Source organism: Coenobita brevimanus, chromosome 1 (assembly GCF_032717465.1).
Source record: "Coenobita brevimanus isolate Jiangsu-jjx chromosome 1, ASM3271746v2, whole genome shotgun sequence".
Taxonomy (NCBI): Eukaryota; Metazoa; Arthropoda; class Malacostraca; order Decapoda; family Coenobitidae; genus Coenobita; species Coenobita brevimanus.
Genome location: NC_136954.1, coordinates 7,950,859 through 7,971,091, shown reverse-complemented (window position 1 = coordinate 7,971,091; position 20,233 = coordinate 7,950,859). Strand labels below are relative to the sequence as shown.

Below are 20,233 nucleotides of genomic sequence, written 5' to 3'. Positions count from 1 at the left end.
AATTCCAGTTGTACGAGGAATTAGGGATATGATAAGTTAATTTTCCGTTCGTAAGTAGATTTTTTTTTTTTCCAGGAAGAAAACATGGGAAGATCCAAAATAAAAGAGGAAGTAAAAATAACACAAAACTACATAAATATCCAATCTAGGCTACAGTAGGTTATACAAAAACTATTCTTGTTACGAAAGAGAACTGATCGTAAGTTTCTTTGTGGATCATCGAGAACAAGAGAATGGAAAGTGTAGGTAAATAAACAAATAATAAAATACATAACTCTAAAAACCTTAGTTAGGACAGGCAGAACAAAAACCTACCTTTGTTACAAAATGGATGTGATCTTATATTTACTGTATTAATCAGAGAATGCCAGACAGGGAAATTTCTGCTTTCTTCTTTCTTCATCAGCGCTGTTAATATCTGTAGGTTAGGCGAGGACACTGTTCAAACGTTTCTTTGCGAATAAACGTTCTTGAGAAAATAGGGTGAATGTTTGTATTGTTTGAAAGGAAAATCCTCTCTATTAAAATGAGAGAGAGAGACAGAGAAATCGGAGAAATGGCGTTCCCCCGAGCTAGACCCTGTATTGGATCATATAGCCCCGCTAGGTTACAGGAGCGCGCTACCACTCCCGGCACGACAGTCTCGGGCGAGGCTCGAACTCGCAATCCCCCGATTAGGAGCTTGATGCTCTACCATTGAGCCACCGTGCCCCCAGAGAGAGAGAGAGAGAGACGGCTGAAGTTACGAAAGAGACGCAAGGACGTAAGAAAAAAAAAATTATAAAGATTAAGCATACAGGTACGCAGATAGAGATACACAGTATATTAGTTGAAGGCAATGTTGATAGATTAGGTAGAGCACGTAGTTAAACAGGAAGAGAATAGACTGGAAGCGGTAGATAAATACAAACTGATAAGTAGACAGCTTAATGCACTGATTTAGGAGTTGAATTTATAAGCAGTTAGGTTATCTATGTCGGGAGAGATACATGTCGATAGACTAACTAATAGACAGGTAAACAAATTAATTCATGGAGAGTTATTAATATTAGAGGGAAGAGATAAAACTAAAAGCAGGTGATATTAATGAAGGTCTGGCAACGCAATGAGAAAGAATAAGAAGAAAAACAGAAGAGGTAAAAATGAGGAAACAGCGCACAAGGGAAAGTGGAGGAAGGAGTGAAGGAAGGATGTGGATATTAAATGTCAAAGATATGGAGAGAGAGAGAGAGAGAGAGAGAAAGGTGGGTTCTCGTCGCCTGGGTAATTGCGGTACTTGTGGTGGTTGTTGAAAGACTGTGGTAGTAGTGGTGGTAGTGGTAGTTGTGGATATGATAGGAGTGGGGTGTTAGTTGTTGGCGGTAGTTGTGGTAGTGGTAGTTGTGGTAGTAGCAGTCTGTGGTAGTGGTCGTTGTGGTAGTGGTGGTTGTGGTTGGTGGGGTGGTTAAAATATATTTGGAAATTGAAGAGCTGGGTGTGGATTAGTAGTTGTGGTTGTGGAATAAGGATGGTAGCAGTGGTGGTTAATGGGTGACTGTGGTTACTGTGGTAGTACTCCTTTCTGCTTGGTAAGAGTGTGTGGGACGGGAGTGGCAGGAGTGGTGGTGGAGGTAGCAGCCACAGTGGAGGTAGTAGCGATAGTGGTAGTGGTGGTGAAGTGGTGAACTTAACAGGCACGGTGTAGGAATTATTAGTTATGATAATTGTCGTTGGTGTTACTGATAAAGGCGACTGTAATAATGCCAGGCAATACTGGTGGCAGGATCATGGTAATGGTTGCAGCTGTGGTGGTAGGTTTAGTTGTAATGGTAGTGGCCATACCCTGCCTTGTTCTCGTTGGAATCGGTGGTGGTGGTGGTGGTGGTGGTGGTGGTGGTGGTGGTGATCCTTCGCAGCATTTACCGACTGAATAATCACAGTAATTGGGGTGAAGATGGTAACAGTAACCAGTATGATGGTGGGAGCTTTGTTGATGCTGTTGGTGGCTATGGTAAGAATGGTGAGGGTAACGTCGATGGCGAGAGTTAAGATAACAGAGGCACTTCTGGTGACAGGTGTGCTGACAGCCTTTATGCTTCGGTGATGCGGTGGTGACTGTGGTAGCTGGGACTGACAGACTGACTGACACAAAATACAAAAGAAGAAATAAAAAGAAAGAGACAGATAGATGGAAAGCCAGAAAATATACGGAGTTTTACATCCATCTGTCTATCTACCTACCTATCTATACACATATATACACACACAATCGTAGACACATACACGAGAGAGAGAGAGAGAGAGAGAGAGAGAGAGAGAGAGAGAGAGAGAGGGCAAGGGAAAAAAAAAAATCCAATTCAGACGTACACTAAAATTTGCTTTTTTTTTTTCTCGTATCCTTCTTGCTATTTCCAGTCCTGCATCGCATCCTCAAACACATTCGTTGCCTCTTTTTTTCTTCAATTTTCTTCCCTTGCTTCCTTCCTTGTCCATCTAGTGTGTATATATTTGCTTTCTCTTTGACGTTTCTCCTTAATTTTTCTCAAAGTTTTATTTCAGTTCTATTTTACTGTCACCCAACACCTCCTCTTGTGCTTCCAATGTTTATTTCTTTCGTCTCTTGTTTTCTGGCTTCTTTCGTATGTCTTCTTTCGCTCAGTCTTTTTATTTCCTTCCTTTCTTCACCTTACTCACACGCATTCTCCATCTTCTCTTAGCTCTCTCTCTCTCTCTCTCTCTCTCTCTCTCTCTCTCTCTCGTATCCGCCTGTAAGCATTAGTTCTTCCCTTTGTTTCTGTCTTACATGTATCTGTATTTTCTTCAGTCTTATTCTATGGCCTGTCGCTTAAGGAGACTCCCTAGCACTTTATCCGTAGCTATGTATTTTTGGATATGGACGGTTCGTATAATTTTGTACGTCATGGATGAGAAGCATGGTGATATTATAATGATTTAAATAACGCAGAAGAGGATAGCAAAGTGTAATAGGCAAAATAAATCTCTTTGGAAGAGGTGTTAAGGAGCTTCATCGACCGACGGGAATACTGGTCTGTGTGCTTGGTAAAGAGTAAGCCTTGGAGAAGCCACCGACTTACTAAATATTGGAAGGTGAGCATCAAGTGGTAAATTTTACAGGCAATATTGGTGAGGAAGTGGGACAGGGTGAGGAAGAGAGGGAGGAAGGAAGGAAAGAGGAGGAGAAGGAGGGAGGAAGGAAAGAGTAGGAGAGGGAAGGGGGGAAAGAGGAGGAGAGGGAAGGAGGAAGGAAACAAGAGGAAGGAGGAGAATGAAAAGAGGAGGAGAGGGAAGGAGAGATTATAAAACTGAGAAAGAGAGGAGAGGAGGGGATAAGAAAGAGGGAAGGGAGGAAACGAAAGGCGGGAGAGACTATATAAACTGAGGAAGAGAGGAACAGAGGGCCTAGGAATCAGGAGAGGTACCACAGGAAAGAGTGGGAAGGGAGAAAAGAGAAGGAGAGGGAAGGATGGAGGAAAGAGAAGGAGAGGAAGGGAGTGAGAGAAGAGATGGAGAAAGAGGGAGAGAGAAAGAGGAGTGGGAGGGAGGGACTATACAGAATGAGGGAGAGACGAGAAGAGGAGGTAGGAAAGAGTCGAGGAAGGAGGAAAGGGAGGGAGGGAAACGGTAAAATGAATGAGGGGAATGGGGGGGGGGTGGATGAGGAACGAAAGATAGGAGCAAGGAGGATGAAAGGGAGAGAAATCACAGAAAGAATAAGTGAGAGAGGGAAAAAAGATGTAGGAAAGAGAGGAGAAAAGAGGAAGAAAGGGAGAAAAAACACTGTAAAGAATGAGAGAGGGAAAAAAGGAGGTAGGAAAGAGAGGAGGAAAGAAGATCTAGGAGACTGGGGAAGGGGAGAGGAGGCGGGGAAATAAAAGACTGGGGGAAATTTGGGATAGAAGAGGAGAGAGACTGAAGAAGAGAGTGAAGAAGCAGGTAGGGAAGAGGAGGAAATGAATGATGGAAGAAGTGAAAAAAAAAATGTGGACGATGGAGAACGAGTAGGTATGAATGAGAGAAAGAAAAAGATAAATGAAATCGACAGAGGAAAGGAAGGAGACAAAGAGAGAGGGGGAAGGGATGACAGAGAAGATTGAAAAGAAAAGGTTATAAAGGAAAGATACAAAGGTGAGAACGAAAGGGGGAGAAAAACGAGGAGGGAAATTTTAAACGTCAACATCGTAAAGAAGTGGGAGAGACGGAGGAGGAGGAGGATAATGTAATGAAAACGGAAGAGAAGGAAGGAAGATCGAAGAATTGACGACAGAAGTGGAAGGAGAGGAAAAATAACCTTGAGAGATGGAAGGAAGGAAGAAGGAAGGCGGAGGGATGTAAATAAAGCGGGAGAAAAGAAGGACAAGTGGAGAGACGTGGCTGTAGTTTGGGGAAAAATTATTTGAAGGGCGTGAGGAAAAGGAAGGAGGGAGGCTGAGTCAAGAATTATATCAGGCTAAGTGTTTGTGTGGCGGTGAGATATAAGAGAATAATTCTGACTTGGTGGGCCCAAGCATGGACCAAGACCAAGAAGAAATGATGGTAGAGATACTTGATACACAAGAAATGATGAAGTACACAGGTGTTTGATACACAGGAAATGATACAGTATACAGGTGCTTAATACAGAGGAAATGATGTTACTATTAAGGTGTTTTTGATAGAGAAAATGATGATACAGTATAAAGGTTCTTAATATAGAGGAAATGATGCAGTATACAGGTGTTTGATACAGAGGAAAAGATACAATACAAGGTGCTTGATATAAGGGACATGATACACAAGTGCTTGATACTGAGAAAATGATGATACAGTACAGAAGTACTTCAGAATGTAATTTTTACTCAATGCTGCAGCTGCATGTTATTCTGGCTACCGTCAATTTTATTCTGGTCAGGGAACCCACTGCCTTCCAAATGGTTAACGCTCTTTTTTTAACTTGACCTATGATTGATAAACAACAGAATATGATGCTAGTTACGAAGACGTGCTATGGACAGGATGCAGAGCTGTAGCATTGTCTTTTTGAGCCACTGAGCTGCACGAAATAGGTTGTAAAAGGACGAAAGTCTGGGCCAAGTTTAGGTGAAAAGGGTACAGAGACCACGAGACGAAATTTCTTTGCTGAATATAGTCGTCTGTTTGAAGCAAGACATCAGTGGTGCAGCCAGGGGGGGGGACCCCCCCCCGAAAATTTCTACGTGTGATCGAGAATCTACTGCGAATGCTTAATGTCGAATATTTGTTTAATCCAGGGTGTAATACTCGGTATGTCACATATCTGGAGAACTGAAAAAAATATTCAATTTTGAGTAAAAAGTCTTGTATACACATATACGTTTTAAGACTTACTTTACATTTACAAATGATAATGTCATGCCATGAGCTCTACATAACTGTAGGTGGACGCAGAAACTGGATGCCAATGAAGCAATGATTGCTTAAGATTTTCCTTGTGATATATTTCAGGCTCTAGCTACCTGTGCCCTGTGTGGCAACCATCATTGAAGTAAACTGATCATCACTGAAGTAAGTGAAGTATTTAACAGACGATGGATTTTCACTGACATTAGCGTTGAGTGTGGTGAGTTGGGACAGTGCGGAACATGAGGTGAGTTGGAACAGAGGGCACTGCAGTACCAAATGCCAAGACATTTCCATTTCATGGTGCCCATTCAATAGCCCTGACCCAACTTTACAAATGTTGTTAATACTTGTTTTCTATAGAACCACGAATAATGCACGAAAAATGTGCAAATATGAAAGGGTAGCATTTTGACCTTTGCAGAACTTCATTTTTGAAAATACACATACAGTATTTTGCCAATTTTCCTCTCCCAGTCAGTTTTAGAGCCAAAGGTCTACTTTTTGGTGGGTGAAATCTTCAATTGTTATAGTTTTTTTTTTAATTTATCCAGAAAACGCATTTTTACAGCAGAGCAGTGCTGAAGGATTAATAGACAATTGCCCTGACTCGCCCACCATTTTTTTTTTTTACTCAAGGTGAGTTGGGACAACAATTTCATTTGTGATTTTTGCAAGGAAAAACTTACTTTTCATGTATTATATACTACAATATTTTATAGTTTGTTGTGTTTATGGTGGTCTTGATTGTCAACAAGTAGTTATTTCTCATTTTCAGGTTGCATGCATGCCCTAAAGGTAGAAAATACTGTGATGTGGATTATGGCAAAAATGCATATACTGGTACAGTGTTAAAAGTAGGGAAAAAGAGTTGTACAATGAAATTTTTGGAAAGGAGAGGAACTGAGAAATGCAACTGGCCAGTTTGTGATGCTATACTGTATACTAATAATGATTTTCGGCAGTATATCATTGGTGGACCTGTCTTATTAGCAGAAACTGTACCTTTTACGATGCAAGAGATGGACAAAGCCTTTCATGATTATAAAAGGCATATTTCTCAGTGAAATGTTCAGCATAAATAGCTACAGGCAACTTAGTGGAACTTTTAGCTACGGAATATATATAGTGCAGTGCGTCCTTAAGTGCGAGGCGTGTGTATGGGGGGGGGGGCTAGGTTTATGATGGAAGAGTTGTGAGGTTGGATGGGATTGGAGTGCTGGTGCTGTGATAAGGTGGGGTAGATTGAGATGGTTTGGGCATGTGGAGAGGATGGGGGATAATGCACTGTGTGTTTATATTTCTCATGGTTAGTCATTGTGGCTCCCCCCCCCCCAATTATATTTCTGGCTGCGCCCCTGCAAGACATATTAGTCATCTAGGGATCTGATACGGTTGAAGTGGATTTTGAGCAAAGTTGTATACACTAAAAAATAAGCTGACACAGACGGACAGATGAGAGAGAGAAAGAAAGAGAGAGAGTCCATGTAAAATGAGTAGTGAAGGGAAATACAGAAGCCCATAGTGAGGATGGAGGTTGGGGAGAGATGAAGATGAGGAAGGGGCGTGGTGAACGAGTACTAGAGCACCTTAATTAGGATCTGAAGAGCCTGACAAGAACGGTAACAAGACAAGGCTAGACAAGTGTGCCATTACAGAAGCAGGAAAACGATATGGGCACAGGAGGAGGAGGAGGTGGAGGAGATCTTAGATGGGTGAGAAGAAATTTTAATATTAAATTCTATTCTCTCCTCCTCTCTCCTCTTCTCTTCTCTTCTCTCAGTGTGAGCTGGAGGAGTTCTTAAAGGGGAGCTAAAAGTATTTATGTAATTCTCTCTCTCTCTCTCTCTCTACACATCCTTGTGAATTCTGAGGAAAAGGTTCACAGATCTCAACTCAAAGACACATACTTAGCTCTGTGTGTGTGTGTGTGTGTGTGTGTGTGTGTGTGTGTGTGTGTGTGTGTGTGTGTGTGTGTGTGTGTGTGTGTGTGTGTGTGTGTGTGTGTGTGTGTGTGTGTGTGTGTGTGTGTGTGTGTGTGTGTGTGTGTGTGTGTGTGTGTGTGTGTGTGTGTGTGTGTGTGTGTGTGTGTGTGTGTGTGTGTGTGTGTGTGTGTGTGTGTGTGTGTGTGTGTGTGTGTGTGTGTGTGTGTGTGTGTGTGTGTGTGTGTGTGTGTGTGTGTGTGTGTGTGTGTGTGTGTGTGTGTGTGTGTGTGTGTGTGTGTGTGTGTGTGTGTGTGTGTGTGTGTGTGTGTGTGTGTGTGTGTGTGTGTGTGTGTGTGTGTGTGTGTGTGTGTGTGTGTGTGTGTGTGTGTGTGTGTGTGTGTGTGTGTGTGTGTGTGTGTGTGTGTGTGTGTGTGTGTGTGTGTGTGTGTGTGTGTGTGTGCCACCGACAGTTCCAAAAGAAGAAAGCTTTGCCTACCTGTTATCCTATATTGGACACAAGGTTGTGTACCTTGGTACTAAAATGTAACCTACTCCTGCAAGTGAATCCGTAGATCTATCTCCCAAAGGGATGGACCAATTACCACGTAGATCTGACACGTAAATAATACTTAACCAAACATAATACTTTTTGACTTTTATATTACAGAGCCGTAAATCGTTCAGTTGGAATAATTAAATCCAGATTTTAAAAATTGCTATTATGGGGGCAGATAAAACAGTTTCACCCTACCGGCTATCCTCTTCAGACATGCCACCCCTTCCATCTCCTTCATACTTACCCCGTTTGTATGCATGCATCTGTCCCTTCATTTTTCAGAGACTCTGACGAGGGTCCAAGTCGAGCAGAAACTGCGTCACCTTCCCACTAGGCAACATTTTAAGTATGGGTACAATTCTTCCATATGCTAGTTTATTTGGAGGCAGCAATTTTCTCTTCCGCATTCAGCCTTCCATCTCACAAAGTAAATACATCAATTCCCTTCACCGCCGGCACAAGGACTGAAGTTGATATAGTAATTACAGACTTCTTCCTTTTGGCTTATTGTACAGTAGGCATCGAAAGTCCTGCCGCCTATCCAGCTTCTTTCTCCAAGTACTTTGATAATCAGAAACCGCAGCAACTGACACCGTTTGCTGCAGGTCCTCCTCACTGATTTTCTAAGTTTGCGGAGAGAGTTGTAGGGGAAGCGACAGGACTTTTGATGCTGACTCTACATCCCCGTGTTTACTGTACTGTATATGTTATCAATTTTAATCAAGCACACTGACAACAGAGACAAGTGCCATATTTTCACCTTAAACTCTCACATGACGTAACCGCTTCTCAGTGCTAAGGTGGTAATTCCAGGGTTGTTTGAATATACGAGCAGCAATTGGCAATGACACTCGTGCAGTCTAGAAACGCTTCGAACCATCAATGTCACATGTGTAAGGCTACGACTACCTTTTAGACTGAGGTAAGGATGATTTGTGACGATGACTCTACACTGCATACAGTACTCTTCTCTCTCTCTCTCTCTCTCTCTCTCTCTCTCTCTCTCTCTCTCTCTCTCTCAGCTGTCCTAAAATTGCCCTCTCTCCATCTTGCATGCTGAGCTGTAACAATGCATTAACACCGGAATACGAACCTAGTCACGAAGAAGTGCTTTGAAAAGGATGTAGAGCCATAGCCTTGTCTTTTTCTGTCACTACGCTACGAGAAATAGATTGCAAAAGGACGAAAATCTGGGCCAGGTTAGAGTACAGGTTAGAGTACAAACCCTAGCACAGCCGGGAAATTTTGCCATACTCTTTTTACTCTAACTTGGCCTAAAATTGACGTCTCTCTGTCTTGAATAGTAATGACATTTTAACACTAGAATATGATGCTACTCACGAAGAGGGGCTATAAAAAGGATGTAGAGTCGTAGTACTGTCTTTTCTGCCTTCGAGCTACGTGCAATAAGCTTCAGAAGGACGAAAATCTGGACGAAGTTAATGTGAAAGTACCACAGTAAATAATGCACAACCGGGAAATTTTGCCAGTAGATAATACACTGATGCCAAAACACCTCACTCGTTAACAACAGCAGTACTTTTATTCAGTACTTACCGACATGCGTCTGTCATCCGATCAATTGAAAAAGAAAATAAATTCCAAAATCTACCTGGCCCTCCAATAACGATAATATATTCCAATTTAGTACTTATCTCTACGACCCAATATTTAAATTTCCAAAAGCAGCTCTTAAGAAATCCTTGTTACCTCCCCCTTCCCCCAAAAAGGCAAAATGATCCCGTTAACCTACAACGCTTCTCAATAACAATAATAATGCAAATATAATAATCTATCTATCTCTATACCTAGGCTACTTCCCCCAAGGAAAGGGAGGTAGCCGAGACAGGACGACACACTCCCCATTTACTCATCCATTCAAACACATTCATTCGCATCTTAGCCCCAAAGGGGAGAGCGGACAGATCCTCACCGCACCACACCGCACAAGGGTCAACTGCGCAATGCAATCAGTGACATCTGCAGCAGGGCCCGACAGCAGAACTGGTTTACCCCTGCCACATCATAACAGACCCATCCCCTTACCCGCACCTGACCTGACTAGCTGATCAGAACAAATGCGGGAGAATATCCCCTCAGGGCTGCGTCATCACTTATTCATTCACAATTTCTCTCCATTTATTTCTGTCACGCACAGCCACTCTTCCTTGCTCAACAAACATCCCTCTCGCATCCAACGCTCTCTTCACACTGTCCATCCATCCTATTCGTGGTCTTCCTCTCAGCCTTACACCTCTCACATCAGAACTAGTTATCTTTTTCACCAATCGCTCATTATCCATTCTCTCCATATGCCCAAACCATCGCAACACCCTCTGCTCAACTCTACCAGCCATCTCATGAACAACTCCAGTTCTCCTAGCACTTCATCATTTCGCACCCGATCCAGACGCGTCACTCCACACATACTCCTGAGACACCTCATCTCCATTACATTCAAACTTTTCCTCTCTGCTACACCCATATTCCATGTTTCAGCCCCATATAACGCAATCGGTACCACAACACCCTCATACAGCCTTCTCTTTACATCCATTCTAAGCGAACGACATTTAAACACTTTTTTCATTCCTCCCAGCACCTTTCCTACTTCATTTATTCTAAACTTCACTTCTGCATCTATTCTTCCATCCACAGCAACATGTGACCCTAGATAATTAAAACAATCTACCTCCTCAAGCAACACACCATTCAAAACTATATTCATCCCCCTACCATCTATCAACCTCGTACACTTCATCACTTTACTCTTATTCTCATTTACTTTCAATTTCCTCCTTTCACACACCCTTCCAAACTCCTCTACCAACTGTCTCAATCTCTCCTCTGAATCAGTCACCAGTGCAGTATCATCTGCAAACAGCAGCTGCTTCAGATTCCACTCTCCACCATCAACATTCACCAGACTCAGACCTCCACCTAAAACTCTTGCATTCACCTCCCTTACAACACCATCCATGTAAATATTAAACAACCAAGGCGACATCACACATCCCTGTCGCAGCCCCACTCTCACGGGAAACCAATCACTCACACTATTTCCCACTCTTACACACGCTTTACTATTTACATAAAAACTTTTCACCCCTTTTAGTAACCTACCATCAAGTCCATACAATCTTAAAACAGTCCACAAAGCCTCCCTATCAATTCTATCATACGCTTTCTCTAAATCCATAAATGCCCAAAACACATCCTTGCCTTTTGCTAAATACTTTTCACACACTTGTCTCACAGCAAACACCTGATCAACGCATCCCCTCCCTCTCCTAAAGCCACACTGCTCATCACCAATCACTCCCTCTGTATCCTCTCTAACTCTCATAATTAACACTTTACCATACACCTGACCTACAACACTCAACAGACTTATACCCCTAAAGCTAGTACATTCATACTTATCACCCTTGCCTTTATACAACGGGACCACACAGGCACTTGCCCAGTCAATTGGCACCATACCTTTCTCAAAGCACACATTCAACAATCTTACTAACCAGTCAACAATAGTCACTCCACCACCCTTCAGGCATTCCACAGCACACCCATCCATACCTGCAGCTTTCCCTGTTTTCATCTCCTTTACTGCCTTCTCCACTTCCTCCTTCGTGATCAAAGAATCATTCAACTCTCCCAACACATTTATTCCTTGCACCCTTCCATCCGCCACAATTTCAGCCACCCTTTCCTCCTCTACATTTAACAATCTTTCAAAATACTCTGCCCATCTCTTCCTTACTGCATCCATCTCAATTAACATCCTTCCATCTTCTGATTTTACTCGTTCTTCCTTCCCAGACTCTCCCTTTCGCACCCTTTTCACCTCCTTCCAAAACATTTTCTTATTCTGTTGAAAATTCTCTGTCAGCCGCCTACCCCACCTCTCATCTGCTGCCACTTTAGCATCACGCACAGCCCTTCTCGCTCTATTCCTCTTTTCCTTATACCTTTCATATGACATCTCATCCTTCCTCTGCAGCCACACTTCATATGCACGTCTCTTCTCAGCCACAGCCATACTTACTTCCTCGCACCATCATTCACTTCCTTTTCTTACACCACCACCCACACGTCTCACACCACACACCTCTTCTGCATGCCCCACCACAGCACTCTTAAACAACTGCCATTCCTCCTCCACGCTGCCATTTTCCCGATCTTTCACTGCGTTCCACTCATCTTTCAATTTCTCCTGATACTCTATCTTTTTCTCTCTTTTATCCAACTCACTCACTTTCAAAACCTCCCTGCCACACCTAACCCTCCTAGCTCTCACCCATCTCTTACCTACTCTTAACTTTCCCTCCACCAGGTAGTGGTCAGACATACCTCCACCCTCCCCTCTCAGAACTCTCACATCCAACAATCATCCTATTACATTCCTAGACACAACCACATAGTCCATCAAAGCTCTATCAATAACCCTTCCACCCTCCTGTCTCACCCATGTATACTTATAAATATCTTTCTTCTCAAACAGCGTATTCCCAATCACCATCTCTCGCTCAACACACATCGCTATCATAATAATAATAATAATAATAATAATAATAATAATAATAATAATAATAATGAACAGAAACTTCACCGATAATCGACACCATGCATTTTTTCTCGATTTCCACACTTCTCATTCCCGTCCGAATATCAGAAGCCTTCCTTCGTCACCATAACGGTAAGAGACACAACATTTCTTGTAATACCTACCACTATCACAGCAAAAATACACTTCTAAATCAGGGAGAGAAAAAAAACATAGGCTTCCATCCCAGAGCCTATAAGAAATTTTGAATAATAATAATAATAATGATAATAATAATAATAAAATATACTCTTCCTTCTATCCATCCGTGGCCTAAGCTGTAAACTCACACCAAAAAGTATCGGTTCACAATTGACGCGAAGCATTTTGAGACACCGGACGATGGCTGCTGGAAACTGAACAACGATTTTTTTCCCCATGCTGATAAACTTGCTATCTTAAGGATACTATACATGGCTCGTTTGCGACATTATTTTTTAGTCCGCAATGTTATTATATGCTTAGCAAAGTGGTTATAGATAAATCTTACCGAAAATTAATCAGCTAAAATGATCATTTCGGATATCATCGTGCCCTACCTGCGCGATACTTTTTGGTGTGACTGTACATCTAATCCTATCCACTCATACGCTGATGACTCCACCCTTCACCTTTCCAGCCGCTTCTAGCAGCGTCCATCTCTGCAGATATATACATTATCAAACAAGGGGTGAGTCTCTGGCACACCTAACGTCTGAACTGGCTCACATATCTGACTGGGGTAAAAATAATCTTGTTTTTAATGCATAAAAAACTCAGTTCTTACATTTTCAACGTCAAAATCTTCTGCAGGAGTATCCACTAATTTTTAAACATATCCTACTCAATTCTTCATTATTCTTGAACATACTTGGGGTTTCATTCTCTCAGGATCTGTCTTGTAAAATCTGCTTCCAAGATACTGGGTGTGCTGAGCTGACTCCGAGTCTTCTTTACCCCTGCATAGTTGTTGACTTTATACATTAATTTTATTCACCCCTGTGTGGAGTACATCTCTCATGCGTGGGGCGGCTCCCCACATACAGCTCTTCTTAACAAGGTAGAGTTAAAGGCTTTTCGTCTCATTAACTCTCCTCTTACTGGCTCCCTTCAACCTCTGTTTCTTCGCCCCATTGTCGCATATTTATCTATTTCCTCTAGCTACTTCGTTGGTCACTGCTTCTCTGAACTGTCTGCTTGAATCCCTCCACCACTATGGTGGGCGCGTTGCACCCGTCTAGCAGCAAACTCTCGTCCCTTTTCTGTCCAGCTCTCTAAGGTAAGATTTAACCGTTACTTCCAGACCTTAATATATCTAACAGGTCAACTCTGGAACTGTCTTTCTCTGTATTACCGACTGCCTACTACCTCCTGTCTTTTAAACGCAGTGTGTCCAGGCATCTCGAAATGAACGGATTTTGAATTTGGCTCAGTTATCTTGCTTTTATTTTTTTCTTGGAGCCAACATTCTTGCGAGCTTCTAGCCTCTGGTTCCTTCTTCCTTAGAAAAAAAAAATGTATTGCAATTTTAAAAAAAATATAACACCACAGCCTACAGGGAAATATCGACACTTTAATAATAATAATAATAATAATAACTGGGTACTCACCAAAGTAAATCCGTCGCCAGCGCCAGGGAATAATATAATGATGATAATAATAATAATAATAACTACGTACTCACCGACATATAGCCGTCACCTGCGCCCGGGAATAATAATAATAATAATAATAATAACCGGGTAGTCACCGAGATATAGCCGTGGCCAGCGCCCGGGTATAATAATAATAATAATAATAATAATAATAACCGGGTACTCACCGAGATATAGCCGTGGCCAGCGCCCGGGAATAATAATAATAATAATAATAATAATAATAATAATAATAATAATAATAATAACCGGGTACTCACCGAGATATAGCCGTGGCCAGCGCCCGGGAATAATAATAATAATAATAATAACAACCGGGTACTCACCGAGATATAGCCGTGGCCAGCGCCCGGGAATAATAATAATAATAATAATAATAATAATAATAAGCGGGTACTCACCGAGATATAGCCGTGGCCAGCGCCCGGGAACAGCTTTGGATCCAGTGTAGACCATGTCCTGAGGAAGTCCCTGACGAAGGGGCTGGACGTGTCCACTATACGGAACCCGGTGATGTTGACGGCACCGTATTCCTTCACGTCACGCTCCCACCTCTCGTCCATCACCTGAGTGGATGGTTATACGTGTGAGTGTAAGAGGGATGGTGAGAGAAAATGATGCACATGAATTAAAGTGAGAGAGATACATGCCAAGGCCATTAGTGGGGTGAAAGAAATGATATATATATATATATAGAGAGAGAGAGAGAGAGAGAGAGAGAGAGAGAGAGAGAGAGAGAGAGAGAGAGACGAAAAATTATTTAACAGCGAATGCGAGAGATATTGGACAAAGAAGGAATTACTGAGAACTGTGAAAGTGAGAGAGAGAGAGAGCGCGAGGGAGGGAGGATGGTACGAGCAACGCTAGAGAGAAGAGAGAGAGAGACAGGAGGGGAGAGACAGAGATAGAAAGATGACATGGAAAGCAAGAGACAGAAATGAAAAACAGGGATGGAGGAAACTGGAAATCAGAGAGAGAGAGAGAGAGAGAGAGAGAGAGAAGTGAATACAGAAAGTACGGGAAACAGCGAATGATATGGGAGAGGGAAGTAGACTGCAAAGCAATACAAAATAAGAGAGAGAGCGGGTGGATGGAAGGAGGGAGAGGAAGAAAGAATATATAGGATGATTAGAGAAAGTGAGAGAAGGGAAGTACAAAGGGATAAAAGGGGGTTCAAAGGAATACAAGATGTGAGGACTTGCGGAATGAGGCTATGAATGTACAAGTGAATACAGAGGGAGATTACAGGGAGGGGAAGAGAAACAACAAAAAGGAATTGAAAATGTGGTGAGAGGGGGACTGATAGGAGAGGAATACAAAGGGTAGGTATACAAAAGGTACAAAAGGAGGGTGAAAGGAGGGGAGGAGAAATGGTGCAAAGGAATACAAACAAGACAGAGACGGAGAGTAGAGCAAGATGAGATGGTGTACTACAAGGGGAGTACAAAGGAGTACAAAATAAATACAGGAAAGGGAAGGAGGAGAATCATTTATAAAATGTACAACGAGCAGTGAGAGGGAAGATGAGTGAAGGAATAAGGAGAGAGGAAGACAAAGGAGTACAAATGGATAAGAGGAAGGGTAAGAGGAGTACAAAAGAATACAAAGGACGAGAGGGAGTGATGGGTGAAGAGAAATGGGATATACGGTAACGATCACAACAAAAGAAGAGAGAGAGAGAGAGAGAGAGAGAGAGAGAGTGAGAGTTACGATGAAAAGCCGACTAATGGTAAATGATGATATAAAAAGAGGATTAACAGAGAGAGAGAGAGAGAGAGAGAGAGAGAGAGAGAGAGAGAGAGAATTAGCCAAATTTAAAAAAGGCATGGACTGAGGAAAAAACAATATTAGAAAAAGATGAGAAAAACGCCAGGCAATGAAGAAAAGAAAGATAATAAAATGAAAGACATAAAGGACAAAAATGAGAAACGACAGACAAAAATAAGAATGATGAAATGATAAAAGGACAACGCAAAACAATAAGGAAGAGAGAGAGAGAGCACGAGACTATGGGAGAGAAAAGAAAGAAAGGAGAAAGAGGACAACCAGGAAAACAGAAGAAGAGAAAGAGGACGAGGATCAGAATGAGGAGGAGAAACAAACAGAACACGAGACATGAAATAAGAATACGATGATGACGAAGACGATAACGAGGAGGAGGAGGAGGAGGAAACGTGAAAGTGTGAAAGTTAAAAGGAGGCACGAGAGGATTAAAGATGTAGAGACCATTATAGCAGACATCAGAAGGAAGCCTCTCTCACTCTCTCTCTCTCTCTCTCTCTCTCTCTCTCTAAATCCAACCATCCCCCCCCCCCAAAAAAAAAAAAAGGTGAAAGACAAACTAATTATAGGCAATTACTTAAACAAACATCGCTCTCCTAATTAAAACTAGGGGTGATTGACTGCAACGGACGCACAGATGGAGGGACAGACAGATGGAGGGACGGACAGATGAAGGGACGGACAGAGGGAGGGACGGACAGATGGATGGATAGATGGAGGGACGGACAGAGGGATGGATAGATGGAAGGACGGATAGAGGGATGGATAGATGGAGGGACGGACTGAGGGATGGATGGATGGGCAGACGGACAGATGTAACAGACAGATGTAACAGTTGGACGGACAGACGAAGGGACGGACAGAGGGACACAGGAATGCACATACAGACAGACACCCTTCACTCTATCTCTGTTGTGTCAGTTATTTATTTGGGTTGTCCATCTGCTTTCTGTTCTACAATGGACGTGACCTGGCTCTGTCCATTTTTGTTTTTAAGCCGGAGTTAATTATATCATGTATTTTACGAGGTGCTACCCAAAAGTTCCCAAAATTTGAATAAAGAAGGAAAAAAGCTTTGGTCAAGTCCTAATCACCACTGCCCCCTTCAAAGTAGTATTCTTGGGCGTTCAGACACCGATCCCGGTGTTTCTACCATGAACAGAATCATTCCAGAAGTCCTTGAGCATCAGCTTGTTCAGCACTGTCTGCGATTTTCACCTGGTTCTCCTCAATGGTGTCAAATCTTAGTCCTTTCAGCTGGATTTTCATTTTCAGAATGAGGAAAACATCACAGGAGGCCAAATCTGGTGAATACGGAGGGTGGGGGAGAACCTGCATGTTTTTTTTTTTTTTATATATGCCAAAAACTGATGAACAACACGGCCTGTCTGCATGAGTGCACTGTCATGGTGAAACACCCATTTGTTTGTGTACCACTTGTCAGGATGTTTTTGCCTCACATCGCCAGACAAAATGTGTTGGCAAGTTCCATACGATTGGCTAATAATGTCAAAAACATCATGGCTTCCGCGATCTTCGAGGATGGTTGCATTAACTTTGGCCACTATGTCAGGAGCTGAACTAGTAGATGGGCGACCAAAACGTGCACCATCATCTGTTAACGTTTCTCCATTTTTAAAACGCCTAAACCAGTTATAGGTTTGTGTAACCCCCAAAGCACTGTCATCAAATGCTTGTTTTACCATTTTGTGGGTTTCTGCCATTCTATTCCCGAGTTTCACACAAAACTTGATGCACACACACTGTTTTTTCACATCCTCCATTTTTTAGTTCACAAAATTTGCAAACTAACCCAAACACAATGATAAAAGCACACAAACATTCAGTAAATGCATCCACCCTGCACAGTGCCACTTGACACAGAAACAAAGGGTGCATGCACCGCCACCCAGCATCCACACACCATATGACAAGCAGTTACTGCCGTTTTAAAATTTCGGAAACTTCTGGGTAGTACTCGTAGTCTGCTATCTTATCCAAGAAGTTCTTTTTTTGAGTCTCCAAGTGGCATTTAACAACCCATTCCATTCCATTTAAGCACTCAAATTTATATACTTGGGATTAAATAAAAGGCAAAATATAATTTTTCTACTGAATTTACCACTCTCTTAACTGCACTGCTTGTGCGTGACTTTGGGAAGGAAAGACACACTTATGAATGCTCCTTTAAATACTCGTAAACCCTTATCTTCCTCTAAAGGTGACGGGAAGGATAAATAAATAAATAAATAAATAAACAAATATGGCACTAGTCTGAAAGTGGTTAGCAGTTTTCTACTAACTGAAGAGGGAAGACTGTGAGATTCAAATACAATTTGAGCAAAGTTAGGTGGCTGTAGATGGCGTCCAAGAGGTGGATTGGCGAAAAAATAAACAAAGATTTGGATGATGCTGTTAAAATGAGTTGAATATCCTCAGAAAAGTCAGCAAAATTTTTATTACTCAAGACAAGAAAGAGGGAAGAATGACAGTGCCTGTAAATGAATTTAACTGTGAATCTGTAGAGACTGAGCTTAGTTTGCCCGATGGATCATCTAAAGATTAAACTTTTTGTGCTTGGGTCGCACTGAACACTTTAAGATGATGAGAGCCATTGGGTCACACACAGGACGTAACATCAGTGTCTGCCTGATGTAAGAGACAATATCCATAGATACTGGTAAGAGAGAGATGTGCATCGAGAGATCGTCCGTTTGTGAGATGATGTTAAAATCCTGAGACCAAGTCTGGGGCCCAAAAAGGGAGGTGGTCAAGACAGGGTTAGTGAGAAGGGATAACGTATGAGGACAGGACTAAGAAGCCGAAGAACAGGAAGGGTAGATGGAGGACGGAGTGGAGGCAAATAAAGTTCAGAAGTTACTATGTAAGATGAACAGGTGGACAGAGTTGTGGAAGTAAGGGCCTGTGAGGCAGAAACTGACGTAGTTAAGTGGAACAAAACAGATGATATGAGTAGAGGTTGGGAAATGGTAGGAAGAGCCAGAGAAGTATCAGGAAGAGATGCCAGGGTCGTCATCAGGGTCAAATCATCAGCAGAACCGGGGCAGGGGGAACTTGAGTCAATTTCCACAATCATAGATGGTAAGGAAAAGGCTCAACATAACTGTTGGCAAAGAAAGGATCGCGAGGGTGGAACTCGGAGTCTAGAGGCCCAGCAAACTACCTATGCAGGGACCAAGTTCCAAGTAAGCATTCCCTGCCCTACCCAAGAAGGGATAGCAACACAACGTGAGAAAGGAGAGTCTCTCTGCACAATGCTTGGCCAATGACCGAGAGTCCTGCCACAAAGCAACAGTATCCACGGATCCGCAGATGTAGCTTAGTAGCAGTTCCGCCTATGCAGAGGTCCACACACCGTGATGGTGACGAACGATCATGGTCCCCACAATTGGCCAGACCAACAGCACACAGGTACACCCTAATCCTTACTGCTGTAACATGCTAACGGCCAATAGTGAAAATTCTGACGAATGCGGAAAATTCCACTCTATATAAAGCCGAAGATGGAATAGAGGGGATATGAGAAAATGAAAGAAGCATTAGTATAAGAAAAGGGCCTTGCAAAATTAGTTGAGGCAGCGACGGGGAACTAAGGCGAGGGGAATGGGCAGCATAGAGTGGAGACGCATATGCGGCGTCCACCCAGCAACCAAACCTCTACACACTGTGGAGTCCATTCAGGTACCCTGCAATACTTCCCCACACATCGCCTCATTTGACGTCTCCGAAGTCACCCCCCACGACGACAACGATCAAGGAAATGGGGGGACAGCCATCAGTAGCTACAGGGAGGAGAAAACTTAGTAACCCAGATGACGGGAGAGTAATTTCTCCCTCTCCGCTCCCCCTCCCCCATCACCACCACCTGGTGCTGAGGGAGGAGGGACAAATATTAGATTTTAAATATCGTAGAGACAGCCCTTTTGATGAGTCCATTTTAATGCCGTCAAAATTAAAAGTTTCCTTATCTTAATTAAATCATACGGTTAATTTACTTGTCCCGCCCAGGACCTCCCCAGTATTTTATTTTCTAATTTACCTTTAATTAGTGTTAGGTGGAGTGCTCCGCGGCATTCACTAACCCAGTTTATTAACATTTTTCTATACACTTCATGTCGATACGTTTTCATTAAACTTTTGCTACCTTCTGACGATTTTTTCAGCTCCGTCGAGACCTTCGAACTACAGGAGTCAGAAAGTTCATTAACCTGCGACGTACAAGAGTGTAGGTACAAAAACACCTGAGAAGCACGAAATGTTTAATTCATCAAGTCGGCTTTCCTAAGAACACAAATATCACCTTTGTTTGACCACAGAGAAGAGATTAATTTCGTTCTTGCTATCGCAGTACAGTTTA

General features: G+C 42.5%; 1 pseudogene; it reads right to left on the bottom strand.

The window, feature by feature from the left end:
- The window catches only part of LOC145413476 (glutamate receptor 1-like), an 806,335-nt pseudogene that overhangs the window by 145,576 nt on the left and 640,526 nt on the right, over positions 1-20,233 (bottom strand).